We start from the raw sequence: 27,085 nt of genomic DNA, 5'->3' as shown, positions 1-27,085 counted from the left end.
CCTCATATACCTATATTACCCTTCAAATTGCTCATTATTTTTCATCTTCCCCAAATGCAAAGAGTGCTAATTACTTATAGCCAAGATATGGTCTTTTCTTTTTACATCAATTCTCATAATTTAAGTCATACTTAAACATAAGTTAACCTCTATAACTACACAAACAGATGTTGACTTTAGACAGAGTACTGAGAGAAAAAAATACATATATGTTCAAATAAAAAGAGATTATGAAAACTAAAATTATAAAATGTCACTTGTTGATTTGTAGCCTGGAAGCTATTCCTGGCCGCAATGAAGCTCTTATGTTTTAAAGCCACAGTCAGATAAAATTTTATAGAATTTGTTTGTTTCGACTAACTCTCCTTAAAAACTCCAACTTCAAATATTTTTTTCAAGACAGTGAAATAATAATAGAGAAAAAACATTTCCACTACTTAGTACAATATAGAAGGGAAGAGAGAAAAACTAGTATGTAGATACTTTGGCACATTTTCTAACTGACCTGTCAAATATTGACAATCAATAGAAGCAGTACATTTGAAAAGTTAGGTTTAATCTCACTAAAATGTCCAAAGATAATAGGAAACAAAGAATGCTACACTATTCTTATAATTAGTAAATTGATGAAAGTTGACCCAGTATGCCTTCTTCTGATTTTGTGAGATAAGGTGGCTGATAAAATTATAAAGTAGCCAACTTCATTAGATTATATCTAACATCAGACATTGTAATCATGCTACAAATAAAAACAGATTGTTTTCCATTTCCTCTCCTACAACTCAGTGCTAAAACCACCGGTTTGTTAAAGTCTGAGAAACTATTGCTAAATTCAGGGAAACCTAAATAGCCTTTGCTTCATTCTTGATGAGATCATCAATTAATAGAAAATTAATTTGTGGCTGTGACTGCTTCAAATGAAAACCCCATTATGAAGCTGAAAGTCTATATAATGTAATAACCATCTAATGGAATCCCCACCTTCATGCATATGAAACCCATATATCATATCATATCATATCATATCATATCATATCATAATCACTGATTTGAATTTGCAAAATATTTTAATGATAATTCTATCATTTTAAAGAAACACTTGCTTTATATCTGAACAGGCACATTGCTGTTTACTAATGGCTTTAACAATTGTCACGTTGCCTCAAGCTAGTTTAATTCTTACATACCCATATATGTATTTTACTTACTCTAAATGATAACTTCTTTTTTAAAAAAATCCTCGGCCGGGTGTGGTGGCTCATGCCTGTAATCTCAGCACTTTGGGAGGCTGAGGTGGGCGGATCACCTCAGGTCAGGAGTTTGAGACCAGCCTGGTCAACATGGTGAAATCCCGTCTCTACTAAAAACACAAAAAATTAGCCAGGCACAGTGGGGTTCTTCTGTAATCCCAGCTACTGCGGAGGCTGAGGCAGGAGAACTGCTTAAACCCTGGAGGTGTAGGTTGCAGTGAGCCGAGATTGGGCCACTGCAATCCAGCCTAGCAACAGAGCGAGAATCCATCTCAAAAAAAAAAAAAAAAATCCTCCAAATTGGCCTTTATTTCATCATACATTTTTAGAGCTTTACACTTAGAGAATCTTGGACATCATCCAATCCAACTCTATCTTTTATAATAGATAGAATTGATGATGTAGAAAATTGCATAATTTGTCCAACTAGAATGCAAGATTTCCAAATGTCAGTCTACTACTTTTTCTGTAATTTAGACTAACGTGTTTTTTTGTTTAATTGCCCATTATCTGCAATTGCACTTAAATTGTTAGAGAATGATAAATACTGGCAGGTTGCTGAAACTAGGACACTCAAATAATGCAACTTAGACATCACTATAAGTTCAGGATCCTGTCCTCAGTTTGTGATTTAAATAGCCAGTGTTTTCAGATCACCCAGGGTCACCTCTTTGGAGGGAACTTCCTTTTTCTTCTAATATAAAGTACTCTTCCCCTCAGTAGCGATACTCCCCAAAGCACTCTCTATCCGTTTGTTTTTATCCTACTTGTTTTTTTCCTGAGCATTTATCAGTATGTAACATTTTCTGTTTTTCAGCATCTTTTTATTACCTGCTCTGACTGCTAAATAATAAGCTCTATCTATTTTCAGAGTCTACTCTACCATCAGATTATAGACCTGTGGACTCAAAAGAACACTTTTGCATACATAAAAGAATAAATGAATGAAAAATTATTTATACTGATCAAAATTATAATATTCAGATCTATAACATGTCTAGAATAGTGGAGATACTTAGCATTCCCTCATTTATTCAGCCACTACAAACATTATGAGATATATAAGAAAAGTATAGTGAAATATATACATTTAAAAGTACAATAATGATAAAATATCTTTTCCCACCATTTAGCTAAAGTAAAGGTGTACTAATAGTTTGAATCCTGTGTTTTCTAAACCAATCACTTTTCCCTCTCTGACTGAATTTTTTATTTATCATTCTTTCTTTTTAGTTTAGCTTCACTGCACATATATGTAAGCCTGAACAAGTTAGTGTATAATTATGTTTTGTCTATTTTTAAACTCTATAAGAATAGGTTAAAATGAATGTTTTCTGAAATCTGCTTTTTTTTTTATTTTTTAGTTTTTTGAGACAGTCTCACTCTGTCGCCCAGACCAGGCCAAAGTGCAGTGATGCAATCTCAGCTCACTGCAACCTCCGCCTCCCGGGTTCAAGGGATTCTCCCGAGTAGCTGGGATTGCCGGTGCTCGCCGCCACGCTCCGCTAATTTTTTGTATTTTTAGTAGAGACAGGGTTCCACCATCTTGGCCAGGCTGGTCTCAAACACCCAGTCTCAAGTGATCTGCCAGCCTCGGCCTCCCAAAGCGCTGGGATTACAGGCGTGAGCCACCGTGCTCAGCCTGAAATCTGCTTTTCTGACTCAGTATTTTGTTCTTTAGCTTCATCCATGTTGATGCAAATAGCTGCAGTTCATTCATTTTCACTGCTGTCTAATAGCTAATGCATGAATACAGCAAAATTAATTTATACGTTTTGTTGTCAATGAGTACTAAGTGTTTTTTTCTAAGTTCTTGGCTATTACTCAAAAAGCTACACTGAGCATTTTTGTAAATGCTTCTTGGTATACATGTTCAAGAGTTTCTCTAGTTAAGAATCTCTAACATAGAGCATCTTAATTATTGTTTTGAATGATATTTGTTTAGATTTTCTTGCACGCTTGCATATCATTGTTCCTTCTGGAATTAGTTTCCTTTTTCTTAAAGTACATTTTTCAGACATTTCTTCAGTGACAATCTCCTATAAATAATGATCCATACTCTGTTTGAAAACATCTATATTTTATTTTCCTTCTTGAAAAAAATTTACTGGGAGTCAAATTCTACAATAACAATTTTCTCAACACTTTGAAGATAACTTGTTTGGATTTCTTGATTACATTATTGAGAAATTATCTGTCGTTATTGAGAAATTACCTGCAAATCTAATTCTAATTGTAGCTCAGTTAGAGGTAATCTCTTTTCTCTTTCTGCCTGTTTTTAAGATCCATCCTTTGGCTGGGCTCGGTGGCTCACGCGTATAATCCCAGCACTTTCAGAGGCAGAGGCGGGAGGATCACAAGGTCAGGAGATTGAGACCATCCTGGCTAACAAGGTGAAACTCAGTCTCTACTAAAAATACAAAAAAATAAAATAAGTTAGCCGGGCATGGTGGTGGGTGCCTGTAGTCCCAGCTACTCGGGAGGCTGAGGCAGGAGGATGGCATGAACCCGGGAGGCGGAGCTTGCAGTGAGCTGAGGTTGCGCCACTGCACTTCAGCCTGGGTGACAGAGCGAGACTCCATCTCAAAAAAATAAAAAATTAAAAAACAATAATAAAACGATCCATCCTTTGTCCCAGGTGTTCTAAATTCTATGTTGGTTCTAGGTGGATTTTTAAAATTATTATTTTTCCAACTTGAGATTGGGGGGCTGAGGGAGTACTTCTTGAATATAGGATTAGATGTCTGTCATAATTTTTAGAAAAATGTCAACCATTTATCTCTTTACTTACAACTCCTCCCATTTCCTGTCTTACCTTCTCCTGAAACTTGAGTTAGTTGTACAGTGGAATTTCTCTTTGTATTGAATGGTTTGGGTTGCATTTTTTATAATTTCTTCAGATATATCTCCTATTTACTACTTCTTCCAACTATGTAATTGTTGTGTACTGTGTCTCTACATTCTATTTTCTAATATAAGTCAGCTTCTTTTAAAATCTAAATGTTCCAGTCAGTTCTTTTTTGACAAATCAGACTTTTCAAATTGGACTATCAGAACTGATCATTTAGAAATTTTCTCTTTCTATCCTAACCAGTAACCACTACGTGCGTTTAATTTAGAAATCAGTAAAAAAGTTAGATAGTGGTTAATCTAATAGCAAAGATAATTTTTTCCTTTTTCATACTTTTAGCAAATCTCTCTTTTTTAGCTATTAAATACTTCAAATTCTGCATGTGCTAATTTCAAAATCAGCGGTTTTGATAGTCTCATTCTGGGTTTGTTGCTTCTAATCATTTTCATTCATGGTATTACTGTCCCTGTACGTTGGTGATTTTTGATGATGAGTTCATATTCTATCATACTTTTATGTGTAAATTCCTTAAGACTGATTTTAAAGTGTGTCCTTTCAGAGTGTTTGCTTTCCTTCTGCGAGTTTCCTCTGCTCGCAAGACAGGCAAATATCTCTTCTATCTCTGAAAAATGTATTATTTAATTCCTCTACTGAGGGTGTCACTTTGTATTTCCCGACTTGGTTTTTGACAAGGTTGTTTGATCTAAGTGATTGCCCTCTTCACTCCGGAATTTTATTTCCTGATCTTCAAATGACTGATCCTTTAAATCTAGGCCCTGCAGATTACAGAATATGGGAAACTTTAAAAAACTAATCATCTGGTTTCTCCAATAAGTTAATTGTCAGGAAAACAGAATGATAGATCCCTTATGGATTATAAAAGACATGTCAATCAATAGTAATTTGGATCTCATTTGTATTTTGATTCAAAAAAACAAAACACAAACAAGAAAGCCAGACCACTGGGAACATTTGAACACTGACTTGGTATTTGTTGTTATTAAGGAATAATGTTCATTATTCAGGTGTAATAATAGTATCACAGCTATGATTTAAGAAGAATATTTATTTTTTAATCACAAAACTAAAATATTTACAGATGAAATGATGTAATTTATTGAATATGCTTCAAAACTATTTAATGTAGGTAGGGGGATAGTGGATAGAGATATAAATGAAATGAGTCCTGAGTTGACAATGGTGGGTTCCTGGAGTTCATTATACATTTCTCTATACTTTTGTGTATATCTGAAAGTTTTTATTAAAAAAGAAAGCCAGGCTCTAAACCTCTAGGGAATGTCCAATGCCACTAAATAGCCTAATCTTGAAAGCTGGTTTATACCTTGTAGATTGATTGATAGACTGATTTTTTTTTTTAATTTGTAGCCTTTGAAGAATTCCCTTACTTTCAAACCTGATCATCCATATATTTAACAAAAGATCTCTTGGACTGTATCCAGCAATTGTAGATATTTTGAGCTGGGCAGCATTTTACTTACCATCATGACTGCCCCATTTCAGGAAAAAGAAGTCTCAAAAATAATTCTAGACAGCCACTCTCTGCAGTTCCTCAACTAGAATCTTGAGACTTTCACTGCTGCTATGTTTTAACCAATCTTGCCTCATTCAGTTTGGTCTGCTCTCAACAAGTCTTCCCACAGCAGCTGAATTCACCTTCTGATAAATAAAAATTATATCATATCAGGCCCCTGCTTAAAATCCTATTATGGTGGATAATAAATCATTAGACCCTGAAATGACCCCAGAGGCCATGCAAACGCTCACCTCTAGCCAAAAATCTCCAACTTCATCCAGGGCTATTTTCCCTGTGTTTATTCTCTAAGATCCAATCAGATGAACCTTGGTTTTATTCTTTGTGCTGAGCTCCTCCAAGACTCAGAGCCTGTGCGTGTGCTTTGTTCTGCCTGGAATATCTCTTCCTTTTCCACATTAACAAGCTAACACCTTATTCTTTTGGTCTCAGCTTAAATTACTTCCTTAAAAAATGATTCCCCTGGTCCTCCATTCAAACAGGCAGCCACATAATACATTCCAATAGCACTGGATCCTCATCTCAAATAAAATCTTTTGATCAATATCCTTCCATGTTTGTTAGTAAGAGTTAACAAGTCAGAGACCATAATTTTCTTATTAACTCCTCCATTCTCTCTAGTGGCTAGTACAACAATATCGTATAGCACACGCTCAATAACATTTTAGAAAAAATAAATGTCAAGTATTATGCTACTTGCTATAAATGGTAACCAAGATAAATTCAATTCCTAATTTCAGGGAGTTCATTGCTGAAAAGATGAATAAGGCAGAAAGGTACTCTAGAATAAATGTGGCAATCAATAGTTTTTCCTTTCCTGTTTAACTGCTCTCACCTCCACCCTCCAGGTCAATGTTGTATATACAACCCTCCAGTCACTTGACAGACTTACAGTGAACAGATCTTACCATTGACAGTATCTGGGCAAACACATTGCTGATATCCCAGCCATAGGTCCTATGATAAGTCTGGCGTTGACTTCTCAGACTTCAAGGTTGACATTCATTCAGTTGCTACTATGGTTTTTGTACATTCAATTTGATTGAATACATGCTCACCTCACTATAAACTGGCACATAGTAGCGGCCTAATTAATATTTGTTGAATAGACGGATTGAGGTTATATTTGTATCGCATCGTAAATACCTCCCAAGGACAAGGTGAACTGGAATCAGTTCTATTCTGTTATTAAGCACTCCATCACTGAATCGTGTACTGCCTAAGTAGGAGACTTTGGAAAGTGTTTAATCCCACATTGTGGCATAATATTTTTGGCTATGTTCCCAGTAACTTGTGTTCTTCTAGCAAGCTTAAAATAAATAATTTTAAACTTCTAGCAAGCTTAAAAATCAATAATAGGATGGCCCATTCTTGAATCTTCTCAGTCCTTAAACTGAAGCTCACTGCTCTATAACAACAAAAAACACCTTTATTTATTTATTTATTTAACTTTTAGAAAACAATGCTTCAGAGTGTGTATTTTATATCTGTACTGTCTAAAAAAATTTTGCAGCCATCTGGTACATGAGCAACAGTTTCTTGTAGAGCCGTTCAATTTTTTTCTTCATTTCTACAGAAAATTTGTGCTGTAGGCTCAGCAGTTTTTTCTTTTTTTTTTCCTTTTTGACACTATTTAGAATACTGAGGATGTTTGCCATGATAAGGGGATTCCAACAAAGACTTGTCATAGGCAGTTGCATGCAATTTGGTTGAGTATAAGGTTGTGGGTGTGGATTTTGTCCTTGACATAGTGTCTCTGCTAAATTGCTGACAGCAGTTTGTGGCTGTTCTGACTGTTCAGTAATATCAAGCCCTGAAATATATTATATTCTTCTTTTTGATGTCTGGAGTACCCACAGGAGACACTGTATATACTTTCTAAATTATTCTTTCCCTTTCAGTCTCATTTCTTGTCTCACGTCATGTCTGTTATTTCCTTTCTCATCTCTGTTTCTTATTCTCTGCCTTAGCTGCACTTTCCTCCCCAAAAGGAAAGAAATTTCTCCCCTTCATGTTTTTCATTTGTGATTCCACAAAGAGCTAGCACTGTGAGATAATGAGATAATATTTGCCAAAAATCACCTAAGGATGGTTCTATGATTAAAGTGATGTGAACCAGCTAACTCTGTCCCTCTTGTCTTTTTTTATGTGAGCTTCAATGGATGGTTTCCTCCAGAGATATCATATATTTTCCTGCCATTATTCTTGAACTCTTCTAGTGTTAAAATAAATGCCTAATGACAATAAAAATGGTAATTTATATTTTCCTATAGTTTTCACAGAAATTGTCTGATTTAAGTAAACACATGTGCATATATTTCTTTGAAATTTTAAATACAATTTGAGTCTTCCTTTACCTAGTCTATGAGTAACTAGCCTTTTAAATAGTTACAAAACATTTTTCTAACTTCAGAATTACTTTTTATAATTCTGCTAAACAAACGTTTACCAAACTTTAACATACACATGAATCAACTGGGGATCTTGTTAAAATACAGATCCTGATTCTACAGGTCTGGGGTGGGCCTAAGATTCTGGGTTTTTAACAAGCTCCCAAGGGATGCCAATGCTACTAGTATGTAGACTACACTTTGAATGGCAAAAGGTTAGATTAGATAACAAGTGCTACTAAAGAGCAAAAGCCTTTACTTTCTCGTTCACCACTTTTTAATGTACTAGTGTGTCCAACGCATGCTTGGTTTTCAGTAAGTATTTATTAAGAGAAGAATTAACTCCCCACATCATTCATACAGCAATGTAAGCAAGTCATGACAGATACTAATTGTTCCCATTGTACAGAAGTTCCAAAATGTAAAGTGAGTTGATTATGGACTACACAGTAGCAGAACCTTTGTTTTACTCTCACTGTCTACTTTCTTTTAACAAAGAAGAGAAACTGCTCTATTCTCCAGTGTTTGCCCATTTAATACTCTCTTGAAGACTCCAGATGTTTCCAGTGATTTGGGTGTATGTAACTACATTTGATTTCCATGAACCACAGATGGAGTTGTGTAGAAGGAAGCAAATTTATTTTTGAAGTACTTCTAGGTCTAGTCATGTTGTCATATATAAATGCCCTTGCAGAACTGTGCTGGCTTTTCCCAGAAACCATTTGGGCCTATCTTGCTTTGAACGGCAAAATTTGGGATTAACATTTAGGAGGAAGAAGATTTAAGATTCAATTTAAAAATTGGATTATTTTTAGCATTGCTATATCACTGCTCCTAAAAACATAAAGTACAGAAATTGAAGTGTGTAATCACCTTGTTAAATTTGGAATTGTAAAGACAAGGTAATCAGGAAACAAAAATAAAGCTCTCCTGTTAAGACTGTGATTTAGGAGCTGCTATTAGTAGCTACTGAAGTAGTGGGAAAAATCATTTTCAAATGTTGGAAGCCAATTAACAATAATGAAATATAGTTGAATAACAATTAGTAATTCTACTTCAAAGTATAGTAATGGATAGAAAATAAACTTTCCAAGGAAGCACATCCATTGTGCAAATCTTTTAAAAGCTGCATTAATTGTCAGGTACCTTTTGAGTCATGGTGTTCTATCTCATATTTTAGTAGGAATTCTGACAGCTGGGGAAAATTCACCTGCTGAGTTACTACCTTTTAATTACCCAAATAAAGAACAAAGTACAAAGCATGACAAAAATAGAAAAGAAAAATTTAAAGTTAAAAAAAATTACTCATGCATTCTAAGGTGAACTTAACTCACCCATATATGAGAGAAGAATAACAAGTTTATTATTTACAACTGCCCTCCTTACTCTCTTCCTTTAACTCTCTCTAAGGAGAAGAGACTTAAGGAAACTCACTTGTCCTGCTGAGTTGAATGGCAAGTAAAAATAATTTTTGAGAATGCAGGGGAGAAGGGAGGCAAGGAGAGGAATAAATCATTGCTGAATTGTTCCAAATAAGAAAAGGAAGCATGGCATATGAGAGGAAGGGTGGGGTAGCCTGGAGATTGGAATTGTGGAAACAGATGTCACAGCTGCCAAAGACAGACTAGAGGGCCTTAAAATGCATTTTAAAGGACATTTTGCAAGGTGATATGTTATGTAAGCCCCATTTCAATCCAATGTAAGGTTTCTTAAGTGGGGCATTTTTGGCATTTGGGACTGGATAATTATTCTCTCTGGGAAACTTCCTATGCATTCTAAGGAGTTTAGCAACAGATATTAATACTACCCAGCAGAGACTAGCATCCTTCCCCTAATTGCAGCAACCAGAAATGTCCTTAGACATTGGTGAATGTTCCCTGTGGGGCACAATCACCCTCAGTTGAGAATGATGAAACTTATTTCAAAAGTTTTGATAAAGGTCTATATTCATTATTTGTGCTACGTAAGTTCAGTAAGTATATGTGTATAATGTTTTAATTTACTTTTAGTGTTGTCATTTGTTTGTTTCCCTGGAGGTGTGGATTGATCCCAGTGCAGACCAAGGCAAGAGCAAATGTTTCCAAGTGGGTCCAACCACATTCAGATGAATCCTTACGAGTTATTGTCTAGATTATTCACCCTAAAATCCAGGTTCAGCTACAACCCAGTTTGAATTATTAAGTGAGATTTCAGTCAGAAATGCCTATAATGGCTGCAAAGGGCATGTCAATGAATATTGAACCGACAGGAGCTAGGATGAGAGAGCACATCGAATTTAGAAAAAGATTGTGGAAGCTCCAGAGAATTAAAGTAGTGTTCAAGATTGGCCATTTCGATTGAAGAGGTGGATGGACACAATGCTATAACAGGAAAGTCTATTCTAATGAAAAAAACGCAACAGCGACTGGTGTGAAACTCCAGACTGGAAATTGCAGTTTAACACAACCTCTCTGGAGAGGTAGGTTATAAATTATGTTATTTCCTGGGGGAAAACAACAGCAAAGAAAGATCAAGTATTAGCAGACATGTGCTGGTAAATGTTTAACAATGTCTTTTTTTTTTTTTTTTTTTTTTTTTTTGAGATGGAGTCTCACCTGTCACCCAGGCTGGAGGGCAATGGTGCGATCTCAGTTCACTGCAACCTCCACCTCCCGGGTTCAAGCAATTCTGCCTCAGCCTTCCTAGTGGCTGGTATTACAGGTGCATGCTGCCACACCTGGCTAATTTTTGTATTTTTAGAAGACCTGACCATGTTGTCCAGGCTGGTCTCGAACATCTGACCTCAGGTGATCAGCCTGCCTCAGCCTCCCAAAGTGCTGGAATTACAGGCATGAGCCACCACACCCGGCCTGACAATGGCCTTTTTAAAAGCACTTATTTGTAGCAAACATTTCCCAATTTCTATGGTGTAAATGCTCCCACTATGGCTATTTTCAAGCTACCAACATGTCATTATTGAAGACAGAGTCAGGCAAGGTTGCACACAATCAGCTCCCTTGAGTCAGCAAGTGCAGTCTCCAGCACACCACTGGGTATGAGGCATAAAGATTTGAACTGGTTCAGAGCCTTGCTCTGCTTCACCTGCTCAAAAGTGATCCCTTGGAGAAAGAAATGTCTAGAGGCTGAGGGTAAACTATCATGTAAGTTTTAAAGACACTACTCCATCAGCCCCTTTGCTATTTCAAAATCTTTCCCTTTGGTGTCTAATCCTTTATTATGTAAAACAATTCAGCCACCTTTATCACTGGAACCCTCTGGGGATGTTACTATTTGGCCCAGAATGACTAGAGACATTGGGACTTGGGCAATGTTAGGCATGTAACATATTTGTATTTATATTTAGTTATGTTATACACCAAAAATACTAAAACTAGAAGATGCACACATAGATGGGATATTACCTATGAATCATGATTAAAACATGCCTCTGAGTATTATATTGGTATAATAAGCCTCACAGGAAGACAAGTAATAGAGATGACCTAGGAGTTTATAGGGTTTTAGTACTGTAATTATATGGGAACTCTAGGTCCCAAAGCTCTATGTCTATAAAATGTTGCACTTAATTCAAAAGAGCTTAAGAAAAGGTGGAGAGATGTATAGACTCTCATAAGCATATATAAAATCACAGAAGGATTTTTCCTGAACATGTGCACAAAATCCAAAGATTTTAATATCAAGATTTAGAAGGTTGTGGAGAGTGCAGGTTGTAGAATTGGAAATGAATGTAACAAATAAAAAATGAACAACATATGAGCATATTGGCACAAGTGACTAAAAAGGCTTAGGATTCCCGACAGCCTGTATAACCCACACACATTAGTGAAGACAATTCACAAACAGGGAAGAAAAGTAGAGGGTGCTTACCCTGAAGGAATAAGGAAAACACATAGAGCACCAGTTCACCTAGCTTGTATAGTCCCCCCTTAGCAACCCCAGGTTGGCTTTTGGACCACTTACCAGAGAAAAAGAACTAGTGAGATTCCAACCCCAATCTGAGGCTTGTCAAAGCCAGCCTGAGCCCTTGAATCTGCATGAAATGCAGTAAAGTACGAAGCAAACAAGATTACCATGATAACCTAGACCCTGTTCATCTAGAACCAGACCACAAGGCTGACAGGAACATTCAAGACAAAATTTTAGAATGCTCAACTTGTGAGAGATGGGAATTCTCTGAGATTTCATTGTCAGTAACTCTAAGAAACACCTACTCATCCCTATTGAAGACATAGGTAAAGCTAAATATTAAAGTGGGCAGGTAAGCTGGGCTTGGTGGTGCACACCTGTAATCCCAGCTACTCAGGAGGCTGAGGCAAGAAGACTGCTTGAGCCTAGGAGTTCAGTACCAGCCTGTGACTATCTCAAAAAAAAAAAAAGAAAGAAAGAAAGAAAAAGAATGGGCAGTTATTACACTCAGTCCCACTGAAATTCTAATACCAATGGACTTGCCAACGTCCCAAGGTCTCTAGTCACATAATAAAATCCTGGAGGTTTCAGTGATAAACTAGGGAGAGGTTGGACTCTTTGTCAGAGAAACAGTGCAACACACTGTGAGGAAGTATACACACACACACACACACACACACTGTAGAAAAGTTTAACAGAATAAACTTATTTTCTGATCTATGCAGCTTCAAAGAAAAAGCAGTGACCTTACTACATTGCTTTTAGGATTTATTAGTGGATGAATACTTACATTTTGAGAACTATGTTACAAAACCTCCTGTTTTTATGTGGATTGATACTAGGGCTAAATTTTTCTACATGATAAAAAATTAGAGATAGCCAAAGAGAAAGATTTTGAAAGACAAGGAGACTGGTGGATCAACATTAGCAATGGGGAAAGAAAAGCGGAGAAACTGATAGGGATGGGTGATGTATAGCTACCAGATTAAAAGGAACTTTGAGAGAATAAAAAAGCAGAAATGATTAAAATTGATTTAAAGAAATTTTACCACACTAATATAACTTTAAAGCTATCCTTCTGCTCACAAAACCTTGAGTAAATTTCCATGTTATTCCTTCTTGCTTCTTTTTTGTTGTTGTTTTTGAGACACAGTTTCGCTCTGTCTCCCAGTCTGGAGTGCAGCGGCGTGATCTCGGATCACTGCAATCTCCACCCTCTGGGTTGGGAGTGATTCTCCTGCCTCAGCCTCCTGAGTAGCTGGGATTACAGGCAAGTGCCACCACACCCAGCTAATTTTTATATTTTTAGTAGAGACGGAGTTTCACCATGTTGGCCAGGCTGGTCTCGAACTCTTGACCTCAAGTGATCCATTCGCCTCGGTCTCCCAAAGTGCTGGGATTACAGGCATGAGCCACTGTGCCTAGCCTCCTTCTTCCTTTGTAAATTAGATATTTGGCACCATAAAATCAATTCATTAGGGCACAATCAGCATTTTTGAAAATATAATTGGGAATAGAAAATATCGGTGTGCCTTGCATATAATATTATTTTGTAAAAATTTTTTTAGTTATATATATGTATACATGTGAAAGGTTTGTATGTGTACTGCACAACCATGTAAAATGAATTTAATGTTGATGGCTGGAGTCCAAACAGCTTGATAGCCACTGCCCTAGAACACTGTTGAATGTATCCTAAGAAACAGCAACATTGACAGCAACATTATTTATAACTAAAAGTAGGCAACTTTGAAAATCCTTCAACAGGAAAATGGATAAGTATTTTCTTATCCCTAACTGTGGTATTTTCATATCACGGAATATTAGACTGTAATATAATTGAATACATGATAGCCATATAAAACAGCATGGATGAATCTCAAAAACATAATGTCAAATTAAAAAACTACTCATGGAAGATAATATACAGAATTATTACATATATATGAACTTACAAAGCAATCAAAATAAAAAATATATGGTTTAGAGATACACATACTTGTGAACAATCTATGAAGAAAGGCAAAGAAATGATAAATACCTGAGGATGCTGATTATATCTTTGTGGAGAAAAGCATATATCACAGTGGAGGGCACACAGAGAGTTCAAAGGAATCGTTTTAATTCCATTTCTTAAGCTGATATGAACATACGTATATTTATTTTTAATTATACTTTATATGTAAAAATATGTGCAGTTTTTGGTAAGCAGGGTATACAGGCAAACCTCAGTATCTTGTGTTTCACTTTTTTGTGTCATATATATTACAGTTCTTGCAAACTGTGAGTTGTGGAAACCTTGTTTTGAACAAGTCTATCAGTGCCATTTTTCCAACAGCTCACTTTGTGTCTCTGTGTCACATTTTTAGTAATTCTCACAATATCTTAAACCTTTTAATTACTATTATTTCCATTATGGTGATGTGTGATCAGTGATCTCTGATGTTACTATTGCAATTATTTGGGGCACCATGAACTGTGCCCATAAAAAATGTTGAGTTTAGTCAGTAAATGTGTGTGTTCTGACTGCTCCACAAACCAGCCATTCTCCCATCTCCCTCCCTTTCCTTGGGACTCCCTCTTCCGTGAGACACAATACTGAAGTTAGTCCAATGAATAACCTTCTTATGCCCTCTAAGTGTTCAAGTGAAAGGAGAGTCACACATGTATCACTTTATATCAAAAGCTAAAACCGATTAAGCTTTATGAGGAAGCCATGTTGAAAGCAAGATGAGCCAAAAGCTGGAACTCTTGCTCCAAACAGTTAGTGCAGGTGTGAATACAAAGGAGAAGTTCTGGAAGAAAATTGAAAGTGCCACTTTTGTGAAAACACATGGTAAGAAAGCAAAACAGCCTTATTCCCACTCTAGAGAAAGTTTTAGTGTTCTGAATAGATGATCAAACCAGCCACAAAATTCCCTTAACCCAAAGCCAAATCCAGAACAAGGCCCTAACTCTCTTTCATTGTATGAAAGCCTTTCAGCTACAGAAGAAAAGTTTGAAGTTAGCAAATGTTTATTCATGAGATTTAAAGAAAGATCCATCTCCATAACATAAAAGTGCCAGGTGAGGTAACAAGTGCTGATCTAGAAAATTCAGCAAGTTATCTTGAAGATTTAGCTAAACTAATTGATAGAGGTGGCTACACTAAATAAAACTAATTTTCAATGTCGATAGAACAGCCTTCTATTGGAAGAATATTCCATCTAGGACTTTCATAGCCAGAGAGAAGTCAATGCCTGGCTTCAAACTTCAAAGAACAGGCTGACTCTCTTGTTAGGGGCAAATGCAACTGGTTACCTGAAATTGAATCCACTTCTCATTTACCAATCCCCAAATCCTAGGGCCCTTAGGAATGATGTTAAATCTATTTTGCCTGTGTTCTGTAAATGGAACAACAAAGCCTAGATGACAGCACATCTGTTTATAGCATGGTTTACTGAATGTTTTAAGTGTACTTTTAAGACCTACTGCTCAGACAAAAAGATTCCTTTCAAAATATTTCTGCTCATTGATAATGTACCTGGTCACTCGAGAGCTCTGATGGAGATGTACAAGGTGAATGGTGTTGTCTTCATGCCTGCTAACAAAATATCCATTCTGCAGCCTATGGATTGAGGAGTAATTTCAACTTTCAAGGCTTCTTATTCAATAAATACATTTTGTAAGGATATAGCTGCCATCTCCTCTGATGCATCTGGGCAAAGTAAATTAAATACCTTCTAGAAAGGATTCACCATTCTAGATGCCATTCAGAACACTTGCAATTCATAGGAGGGGGTCAAAATATCTACCTTAACAAGAGTTTGGAAAAAGTTTATTTCAACCCTCATGGATTATTTTGAAGGGTTCAGGACTTCAGTGGAGGAAGGGACTGCAAAAGTGGTGAAAAGATCAAGAGAACTAGAATAAGAATTAAGTAGACACTAAAGATTGAATTTCTGCAATCTCATGATAAAATTTGAATAGGTAAGGACTTGCTTCTTATGGATGAGCAAAGAAAGTGGTTTCTTGAGATGGAATCTCAATTTACTAATTTCAAATTACTTTATAAATGCAAAAATATTTTTATTATTTTTATATTTCCTTTCTTGTCTTTATTATTTATAATCATAGGATTTATGATCATGATGTGATATTAAAAAATAAGATCACAATGTAATAGAGAAAAGACCAAAAAGTAAATAAATTATTTCACACCAACACTGGCAATTTACCAGTACATTAGTATGTAGTCCTTTATGAGTGAGAAATTAATGAGCAGAAATAACTTTACCATTATTATTTATTTTTAAGAGTACAAGAGTAAAAGTTGAACTGCCATCTTGTGAAAATTGTTAAATAGTCATTAAGTGGATTACTAATTAAAACTCTTCCACAACTTGCTATGTAAATAAATACTGAAGTAGAATTTGACTTAGTTCAATTTAGAAATTTCTTTTTATGGTTCTCCATAAATGTATGGTTTTAAAAACAAAGAATGGATCTTACTACAAATTGCGTATTATTTTAATCATGCCAATCTGTGCATAACTAGTAACTGGTATAGACACATTATTTATAAGAAATGTCAAAAAATGACTTTTGTTTCCACTTCCTCAATATTTTTATATCGCAAAATAGAAAAAGTAGTAAATAATTGGGTTTATTTTATTCATATAATTTTTAGTGAGTTGTGCAATAAGGATTAGACTAAATGCTAAGCAAATAAAACTCATAATTTCCTGTCACTCTAGTGGGCAAGTCAATAAATAAAGGAATCAAAATATAATGAAAATCAAACATTGTGGTAAGTGCTGTAAATGTGGTAGTGAAATACAAAAAGGTAAGGAAGGTTAATCTATTTAGAAGGTAAGAGAAGTTGTCAATGAGAAGAGGTTGTCTGAATTGAAACCTGAAGAATGAGAAGAAGCCAGACTTGGTAAGATTAGAAAGATGAAAATGTCGTTCAATGGAACACCACACATAAAGACTCTGTTGTAGGAAGAGCTTAACCCAGGGTGGCTCAAGGTTTATGGCCAAAGGTACAGTGCCATGATGAGATTGGATACATAGGAAGGGGCAATAGATGCCAATATTCAGGTTTCATTTAAGACACAATATTTAGGTTTCATTTAAGACACTACAGGAAGCCAGTGGAGCCCCAAGGAGGGAGCGGTATGATTAAATTTATATTTTTAATTGATTGCTCGTCTGCTTTTTGGGACTAGTTTGGAATGAATTGAAGAATGAAGGAAGAGGGAGAACAGTAAGGAGGCTCTTATAGGGATCCAGGCAAGCTATGATGGTGGGTTGGACTAGAATGGTAGCCATGGGAATTGAAGGTTCTGAATAGAATTGGGTCAGAGCTTGCTGATGGAATAGATGCAGAAGTAATGAAGAAGAGGCAGAAATCAGGCAAGACTCCTAGATTTCTGACTTGAGCAAGCAGGTAAATGATGGGGTCATTAGAAGGAAAAGGTTTTGAGAGAAGGGTCTGGAGTCAACTGTTCAACCCGAGGTATGTATTTGAAGGGCTGTAAGCCAGCCAAATGAAGATTCCACATATGAGGCTGGATATATTAAAAAGAGAGTTTGAAATGTAGATATCATAGCAGGATCATTTTCCATGTTTATTGTAATAATCAGCTGACATATTTGTCTTCCTTGCTACAGTGTGAACCACTTGAGGACTGATACATGTTCTTCATTTTTTCCCAAATTTCTGATACTCATATTGAGTGAAAGTATGCACGAATGAATGAATACTATTAACTTAAACCCCAGGCTTGAACATGCACATTTAAATTGTACCATATACGAATTAATAATCTTACAGTGTTTAGACTTTTTTTTTCCACGCTGCCAAACAGCTGTGTCAACTACTAAAATTGAGATTAAGGTCTGCAAAGTGTTTTAAGAATCACCTAATAAAACTCCTCTTTTCACAAGTCAGGAAACTGGGACCCAAACGAAGGGTTACTGAAATAGTTGTTAGTGTCAGGGTTTGGATTAGAATCCAAGTTTCTTATCCCTTTCTACTATTCAATATTCTTCTGATCAAAAGCCAGTAAAATGGTTCAATTAGTTTGCATAACATAAAACTAAAAGTTTCACAGAAGATCACAAACATTTTTTAAATTATAAACTTGCTTATGAAGCATTCTCCTCAAAAATAACAAAATGTGGAATACTAACACACCACTTTTTAATTTACTCGCTCAAAGAACTTCATAAATTAAAGAGAAAAACCCCACATACACACTACATGACTAAATGTTCTTTGGTTTCCAAAGAATTCTCTCACCAGGCCTTAGAGTAGAGGCATTTATGATGGAAGATGAAGTCACTTTTAGAAAGAAAACATTGGTTCTTTTGAATATAGGGAAAAGCAAATGTGTGTCAATAAGCTGCTGAGTCAATCAGACCACAGTAACCATAGTAGAATACTTTCCAGTGTTCTCAGATTCCTGAATACCTATTTCCCCAAATTAAGAATATGCCTATATGACAACAACAATAAAAAATTTGTACAACATAAACTCCACCACACTTAAAAGGAATACCATAGGTTCCTTGTTTCCAGCACAAGGTTGCTCAAACCTGTGTCACAGACTACATAAATTATTAATAAAATATGTAATGCTTTAGTCTCACATTGCCATTTATAGAGAGCTTAGAAAATACTCAATTTTTCCTACAGGACTTAGAAATGACAACAAATTTGGAAGTACATGTATGCTTAGGACACACTTCATGATAGCTAAGATTTAGAATATTGCCATTGTATAGGATTATTTCAACGATGCTGAACATAGATTAAAAAAACAACAGGGCTCTCTGAAGCTGACCTATACTCTACACTCACTAAAAATTCAGACACATGTGGCACATCTAGAAGATAGACTGTCTCTGGGAAGAAATGAAGAGACACTTGTGAAAGAATTAACCCAAATAGTGTAGATATACAAGTGTGGTCCTAGGAGATTGGCACCACCATAAATTCAAAACCTTCAGCCTCAAGTTGAAGCTGAGCCAATGACAGAAATCCTGTGTTGTTCCCAATCCAGCATTCATTCCAATCCTACACAACAATTGCAAACTCTGCTCTTCTACAACTTTTAAATTCTTCCCTTTTCCCTTTCCCTTTCCCGCCACAGATGGCTTTACTTCCTATCTCAAAGTTGTAATAGAAGCAATCAGATATGAAAACCCTCAACCTCCCACTACCAGAATCAGTAAACCTATTAGTATCCACAGCCATCCTTTACCCATTTACTGCTGTTTCTAGAGAAATGGCACCTTTGTCAAATTCATTTATCAATTAATTCAATAATATGTCATTGTTGAATGCATTGAATTCCACCTTCTTTGGGGAAGGTAACATTGGTTATCTTCTCTTTTCCCCATATTTCAGCCTCTCTCTACTAAATCCCTCCCGGCAGTATTTAAACATGTTCAAATTTGCCTCATATTAAAGAAACAAACACACAAAATAATAATAATTATTCCTTTCTCCCTCAGTCCCTAGTCCCCAGCTCCTGCCCATTTTTGTCCTTTCTTTCCAAACTACTCAAACGAGATACCTCAGGGCTCAGACCGAGGCCATCTCTTCTCACCCTTTATACTCAATGTAATCAGTCTTCTCTACTCTTACTAGTTATCTTCCAGTACATGCTAATGATTTTCAAACTTTATTTCCATTTCAGAATTCTCTATTGACTTTCATCCCTTTCCCATATACCCTTGACTTCCCCAGTTAGAGAAAGTTATCCAAATTAATTTTTCAAAAACTGGATTTATTACCTCCACCCATCCCCAACCTGTCACATCATCTTTGTTCCTTAAAACCGTAAATAGAAGCACAGATGAACAAATTACTCAAGCCAGAAACTTGAAAATCACCTGACTCCTTTCCGTCCCTCATGCCCTCATAGCCATAAAAATTCTAACTTTTAAATTGCTCTAGAATCTGTATATTTTTCTCTCTAATCAAATTTACGGTCATTGTTCAACTATTCTATAATAATAGCTTCCTAACTGGCTACCTTGTGAATGCCTTATCAATACTGTAGCTAGATTGTGCTTTTAAAAGGCAATTTCTACTACATACTTCCCTGCTGGAAGTCTTCGATGTTTTTTTATTTTTACTACATGGATTTGCTTCCACAAACAATAGATAATGTTTTATGTTTTAAAAATTTACATCCATAAAAATATATACTACATATTCCTTTGGAACTAGCCTTTTTTAACTAAACATTTTATTTTTTAATGCTATCCTCATTAATGCATAAGCTCCAAGGCATTTTTTTCAACTGATGAATAGTATTCCACTGTCTGGCCAAAGCAGGATTTATTTATTCATCCCTCCACTGAGGGTTATTAATTTGTCCCACTTTTTCATTGCAATGAACATGCTGCGATTAAGTTGCTTGAAAATGTCTCCTGTGCACATGTGTGAGAGTTTCTTTAAAATGAATACCTAGAAAACAAATTGCAAGATCACAGGAATTGAACATTTTGAGCTTCAACAGATACTGTGTCATTGCATAGGAATGATATATTCCAACTGTAGTTATCTGGAAAGAAGAGAAGACAGGGAGGAAGAGAGACACGGGTTTAAGATTTTAGCTGAAATAAAACATTTTATTACTTCAAAACTGTTGCTTTTTCTCCAGTTTTTCTCACAGCCATTTACTTATTTAATTCATTCTCATCTCTCAGATCTCAGACTACATGTTACTTCCTCAGGAATCATTTCCTCGCCCTCTCAGGCCATTCAGTTTTCCTTCATTACACCTTCTCATAGTCATCTTTACTACCCATTTTGTAGCAACCCTTACACTCCAGATTATTTTTTTACATATGTCTTCAAATAATAATTGATTGATTGATTTACTTATTTGCATCTATCATGCCCATTAGACTCTGAGTCTCTTAGGGTAGAAACTGTCTTGTCTGAAACTCTATTTCCAGCACCCAGCAGAACGCCTAGCACACAGGGCTTCAATAGTCACCAGAAAATGAAAGTATCAGAGAAGTATTTTTGAGTAGTACTAGGTAGCCAGCCAAGCTCCCAGTCCCCTATAGACCTGTGAAAATCAAGGGCAAGATTCATGAAATTGTAAAAAATAAAACGAAAGTCATTTTACCACAGATCTGTAAGATACTGAGGACATAAAGCAGCGAGGCCTCGAGGCACATATAAGTCCATGTGGCTTGGTTGGCGCTAACTCAACTTTCCACATCTGGTGTCAGAGTTGGTGCAGAATGGAAATGGGCTGGACACACAATTGTATGAGCCACAAGCAGGATCAATAAGATCTGGAATCAAACATTGGACTTTTGAGGGGCAGGAGGCATCGCTGTGACAATCAGAGAAGAGACCAGAATGGTGGAATGTCCAGTCTCAGCTGGGAGCTCTACATTTACAAGTCCTTGTGAGAAAGCGGCAGTTTATCACAGAGTAGATAGGGGCAGATTCACAGAAATAAAGAAGAGTAACTCTTTTTTGTTGTTGTTGTTGTTGAGACGGCGTCTCGCTCTTGTCACCCAGGCTGGAGTGCAGTGCCGCAATCTCAGCTCACTGCAACCTCCGCCTCCTGGGTTCAAGCTTCTCCTGCCTCAGCCTCCTGAGTAGCTGGGATTACAGGCACCCGCTACCATGCCCGGCTAATTTTTGTACTTTAAAAGAGATGGGGTTTCACCATATTGGTCAGGCTAGTGTCGAACTCCTGACCTCAGGTGATCCGCCCTCCTCGGCCTACCAAAGTGCTGGGATTACAGGCGAGAGCCACCGTACCCGCCCAAGAACAGTAACTCTTATTGCTGCCTTACCACACAGATATTTGAATATTTTGTCACTGGATCACAAAGGTTAGATAAATAAAATATTTTCACAATTCTGTGTGAGGTGGCAAAGCTAGAATTCAGAAGTATATATTATTAGTTTCATCTAAAATGCACAAATTTGAGGTGTATTAGATCTTCAAATAAGGGCAGATCTAAGGTAAAAAGAGACCAAGCTTTGCAAACAATCTATGGGTTTTAATAAAAACATCTGTCTTCAACCTTGTCTGTGCCTTAGCAGTTGCTGCAAATAATCTGCATCTTAAGGAAGTACTTGTTTATGCTATGTGTATGCACAGAGCTGAATAAACACATCCAGAAATATCTCTTCCCCTAAATATCGATTGTAGTAAAATGGGTTACTTACTCTCCCTGATCCTAAATCACTGAACTGACTGAACTCCCACATTTCAGCTAGTTGTTTAGTTTTTCTGTTAACTATTTCATGGTCAGAATATCATTTTTGTATATAGAGCTGGCAAAAATAATAAAAATATAAGCAGTTTGAAGAGGCAGTTTTTTAAACCTACGAACTCCCTCACATCTTTTACTCTTACTCCAGTACTGTTATGAAACATATTGCTTTGCTTGCCCTTCTCAGACATTCCTTGGAGCCAATATCCTAGAGCCTAAAATCCACTCAAGATAATTCACTTACTGTCAAGGCAGCAGTTATATCCCCAAGAGTTTCCATAAATAATTCATTGAATGCATTCATTTCCAGAAGATATGCTCAGCTAGAACCTGGTTCTTTCTTCAAGACGGTGCAAATATTGCCTCAAAATTGAAGAGCTAATAGTTGTTCCAGTACGGAACAACTATTGGAAAACCTGAGGCAGAAAGAAAACATTTAGTATATGAACATTGAAGTAGATTGTAAATACCTGTTTACTTGCAGATTCATTGCTGTCTTCCAGACCCGCATTTGCAACCACAGGGCAGGAGACGGGGAGAGAGAATCCCCAAACCAAGGAAGGAATAAAAGCCGGTAGGCCCTACACGCAGTTCCTTGCAATGTCCCCGGGAAAGAGGGGCACTGCTTCTAGAGAAGTAAGGGAGGGCCAGGATCAGTGTTAGCCCTATTTCGTCCTCTCCAGCTGATGTGCATTCACCTTTTCTTTGTATAGCCTTACTGAAAGTGAAAGTAACAATCCCCATCACCTGTCACTCAAATAAATATAATTGCATTCACTTTAACATTCATCATGTGAGGAATAGTATGCCTGTCAGCAAAAGTAATGACCACTTGTGTAGCTTTGGCATACAACTATTTTCACCACTTTCCTCTTTTTGCCACTGCTGCCCCATCGTCTAAGTTCTGGTGTCCGCCCTCACAGGCTACCACAAAGATGAACATTGGACCATCCCATGTGGTACCTAGGGTCTGAAGACTTCTGCTGCCAGTCCCAGCCAGAGTGTAAGGACATTTAGAGAGGCTATGAGGTTCTGTGTGCAGGATACTGCATCAGGAGAAGCCATACCCTAGTGAAACCTTTGCCACTTTGCTGAACAGGACATGGCATTTGTCAAAAGTACCTTCTCAACCATTCTTTTCAATATTCTGTCTGGTCTACTTTGAATAGAAGCCACATGAAGAAAGAAATCATATCTTTCTTGGCCACTATGTTCCTGGAACATGGTAGTATTTAAGAAATATCTGTTGAAAAAATAAATGTTTAGTGGATGAATGGGTGGGTGATAGGCAAATACTTTCTCGTGGTCTTTGGGTCTACAAAGTTCAATATTATTTGACATGAACCATCCCAACATCCCTTCAAAATGGCATAAGTATATATGCTAACACCAGGAAGAGAAAAAAATTCTTATTAAACCTCCACTTTGATTCCACCAGGTACAGTTAGTGATATAACAGGAAAGAATGACTTTTAGGAGATATGTATTTATTTAACTCACTAGGAATTCTCATCTGAATATTTTCTGCATTATGTAATCTTAAACATTTTAATACTGTAAATTAACATGCGAACATATTGCTAGATTAATGAACACTATTTGGGTTTTCACTGGAATTTGCCCTCCCAATCACATCTCTACATATAATTACAATAATTAGGGCTTTTAATAAATTTCTAGACCTCTTAGTTCTATAGATTGTAAGATGCAGTTAAGGCATTTCATGAGTGCAGCTATTATGAAGAATCTTATAAATAATATATTTTTAATTTCTTCAACTGTTATTTTAAGTTCATGGGTACGTGTGCAGGACGTGCAGGTTTGCTACATAGGTAAATGTGTGCCATGATGGTTTGTTGCACAGATCATCCCATCACCTAGGTATTAAGCCCACCATCCATTAGCTATTCCTCCTCATAGCTATAGCTATAGTAGTCCATGGTGAATGCGTACCACATTTTCTTCATCCAGTCTATCATTGATGGACATTTAGGTTGATTCCATGTCTCTGCTATTGTGAATAGTGCTGCAATAAACATATGTATGCATGTATCTTTATAATAGAATAATTTATATTCCTTTGGGTATATACCCAATAATGGGATTGCTGGATGAAATTGTATTTCTGCCTCTAGGTCTTTGAGGAATTGCCACACTGATTTCCACAATGGTTGAACTAATTTACACTCCTACAAACAGTAGAAAAGCATTCCTTTTTCTTTGTGACCTTGCTAGCGTCTGTTGTGTTTTGACTTTTTAGTAATAGCCGTTCTGACTGACAGGAGATGGTATCTCACCGTGGTTTTGATTTGCATTTCCCTAATGATCAGTGATGTTGAGCTTTTTTTCATCAGTTTGTTGGCTGCATGTATGTCTTCTTTTGAGAAGTGTCTGTTCATGTCCTTTGCCCACTTTTTAATGGGGTTTGTTTTTTCTTGTAAATTTGTTTAAGTTCTTTGTAGATTCTGGATATTATACCTTTGTCAGATGGATGGATTTCAAAAATTTTCTCCCATTCTGTAGGTTGTCTGTTCACTCTGATGACAGTTTTTCTTGCTGTGCAGAGGGTCTTTAGTTTAATTAGATCTCATCTGTGAATTTTTGCTTGTGTTGCAATTGCTTTTGGTGTTGTCATCATGAAATCTTTGCCCATGCCTCTGTCTTGAATGGTATTGCCTAGATTTTCTTCTAGGATTTTTATATTTTGGGGTTTTACACTTAAGTCTTTAATCCATTTTGAGTTAATTTTTGTAAATGGTGTAAGAAAGGGGTCCAGTTTCAATTTTCTGCATACGGCTAGCCAGCTCTCCCACCACCATTCTTTAAATAGGGAGTCCTTTCCTCATTGCTTATTTTCATCAGGTTTGTTGAATATCAGAGGGTTGTAGGTATGCAGTCTTATTTCTGAGTTCTCTATTCTATTCCATTGGTCTATATGTCCGTTCTTGTACCAGTACCATGCTGTTTTGGTTACTGCAGCCCTGTGGTACAGTTTGAAGTTGGGTAGCATGATGCCTACAGCTTTGTTCTTTTGGCTTAGGATTGTTTTGGCTATTTGGACTATTTTTTTATTCCATATGAACAAATGAAATGAAAACAACACACACGATTATCTCAATAGATGCAGAAAAGGCCTTCAATAAAATTCAATATCCTTTCATGTTAAAAACTCTCATAAAACTAGGTATTGAAGGAACATACTTCAAAAAAATAAGAGCCACATATAACAAACCCACAGCCAATATAATACTGAATCGGCAAAAGCTGGAAACATTCCCCCTGAAAACAGGCAAAAGACAAAAATGCCCTCTCTCACCACTCCTATTCAATAAATAGTATCTTCTGCAGTGCCAGGCATGTGCATAAGGAAGGAAAGGGAGGTCACCCTGTTATCAGGCTTTCATATTCTTTCAGTAGGGCAGCAATATAATCAGAACTATGTCCTTGAAAATCTAAAACATAAATTAGTTCTCTCTCAGATGCCTTAGTGCCACTAGAATATTAGCCTTGTTGGCATTTGGAGGAAAAAGAAACTTCTAAGGCATTTTATATTCTGTGAATTTGAGGCCACACATAAACACAAATTTCTTTCCTTTTTTGATGATGAGTCTCTGCTAGTATTTAATAATATAACGCTATGCATTGAAAATATGTTTCCTGGTTGAAGAATGGACAGAGACAACATTCTAGGACCTCTAAGGCCGAACACTTTATTATTATTATTGATATCATTTTACCTGCAGTCTGGGGAAAAAGTATGTGGACCTGTGCACATATATAAACACTCTCAGAAAACTGTGGAAATATGGAACACTTTTTCAAGACCAAAGAAGAAAACCACTAGACTAATAATTATCTCTCAAGGTTACTGGTACTTAGGAGACTAGCTATTGTAATTTGTTGGGTCTTGTTCTATCTGTTAGATGTTATGCTGAGGATTCTTTTACCTGTACAGAGAGGGGGGAAATAAATCAGAAACAAAATTTACATTAGCACGAGAAAAAAGAAGATAAACACAACCTGAGGTCTGGTGAGACATGTAAAAGAAAGAATCTGGACAACTATCAGTTTGATCATATTTGGTGGTTGTTTTCCTAAAATAAATAAACACATAATTTAAAGAAATGTGCTATTACACTTTGACCTTCACTATCATTACAGTTTGAGTTCACTGAAAAATCTGTTCTCCTAAGTTTGAGCTTCAGCTTGGAGTTTGCAACAGCTTCCTAGGACTTCGTTTTATGTATAAAGTTATTAACCCCTTTTGTATCAGGTCTGTTGTAAATGTTCATTATAATCACTGCTGCTTAATTTAGCAGATGGTTGGAACTGTACAATTCTTCTCAGAGGAATTAAATATGGTTATGTCATTTCCCAAGTTGACTTAAAAGAAGTAATTTGAGATCAAGTAATGTTTCAGTTTCAGTATTAGTTCAGAATCATTGCCATAAGTGTTTTCTTTTCTCTACTTCTATAGTTTTGAATATCTGTGATGAACTGAGTTGGTCTTCCATTTTCTTAGCTCTTGATGTTCTTCAATAAATAAATAAAGGTGAATAAATCATTGTACCTAAATCCCATGCTTTGCCACATGATTCTGCAGGAGTTCCAAAAGAGGTTTTCTTATTATATTTGCACAGCACTGTTTCTCATCTGTTGTCAGCCAATACAAGGTGCACAGAAATTATTTCTTACACCAAACTTTTGGTACATATTAACTCCACCTGCAATGACAACCTCGCACTAATCTCAAGGTATCAGTGATCAAATGTAATTAGCAAGAAACAGAGAAGCCGTATCTAAAAAAGTTCTCAGAATCTCCTACCTACTCAGAATGCCATCTATGTCTTTTGTTCAATGGATATTCAATTGGCTAAGAATGGTTTTACTA

Source organism: Pongo abelii, chromosome 10 (genome assembly GCF_028885655.2).
Source record: "Pongo abelii isolate AG06213 chromosome 10, NHGRI_mPonAbe1-v2.0_pri, whole genome shotgun sequence".
Classification (NCBI taxonomy): domain Eukaryota; kingdom Metazoa; phylum Chordata; class Mammalia; order Primates; family Hominidae; genus Pongo; species Pongo abelii.
Note: the sequence above shows the minus strand (reverse complement) of the source record.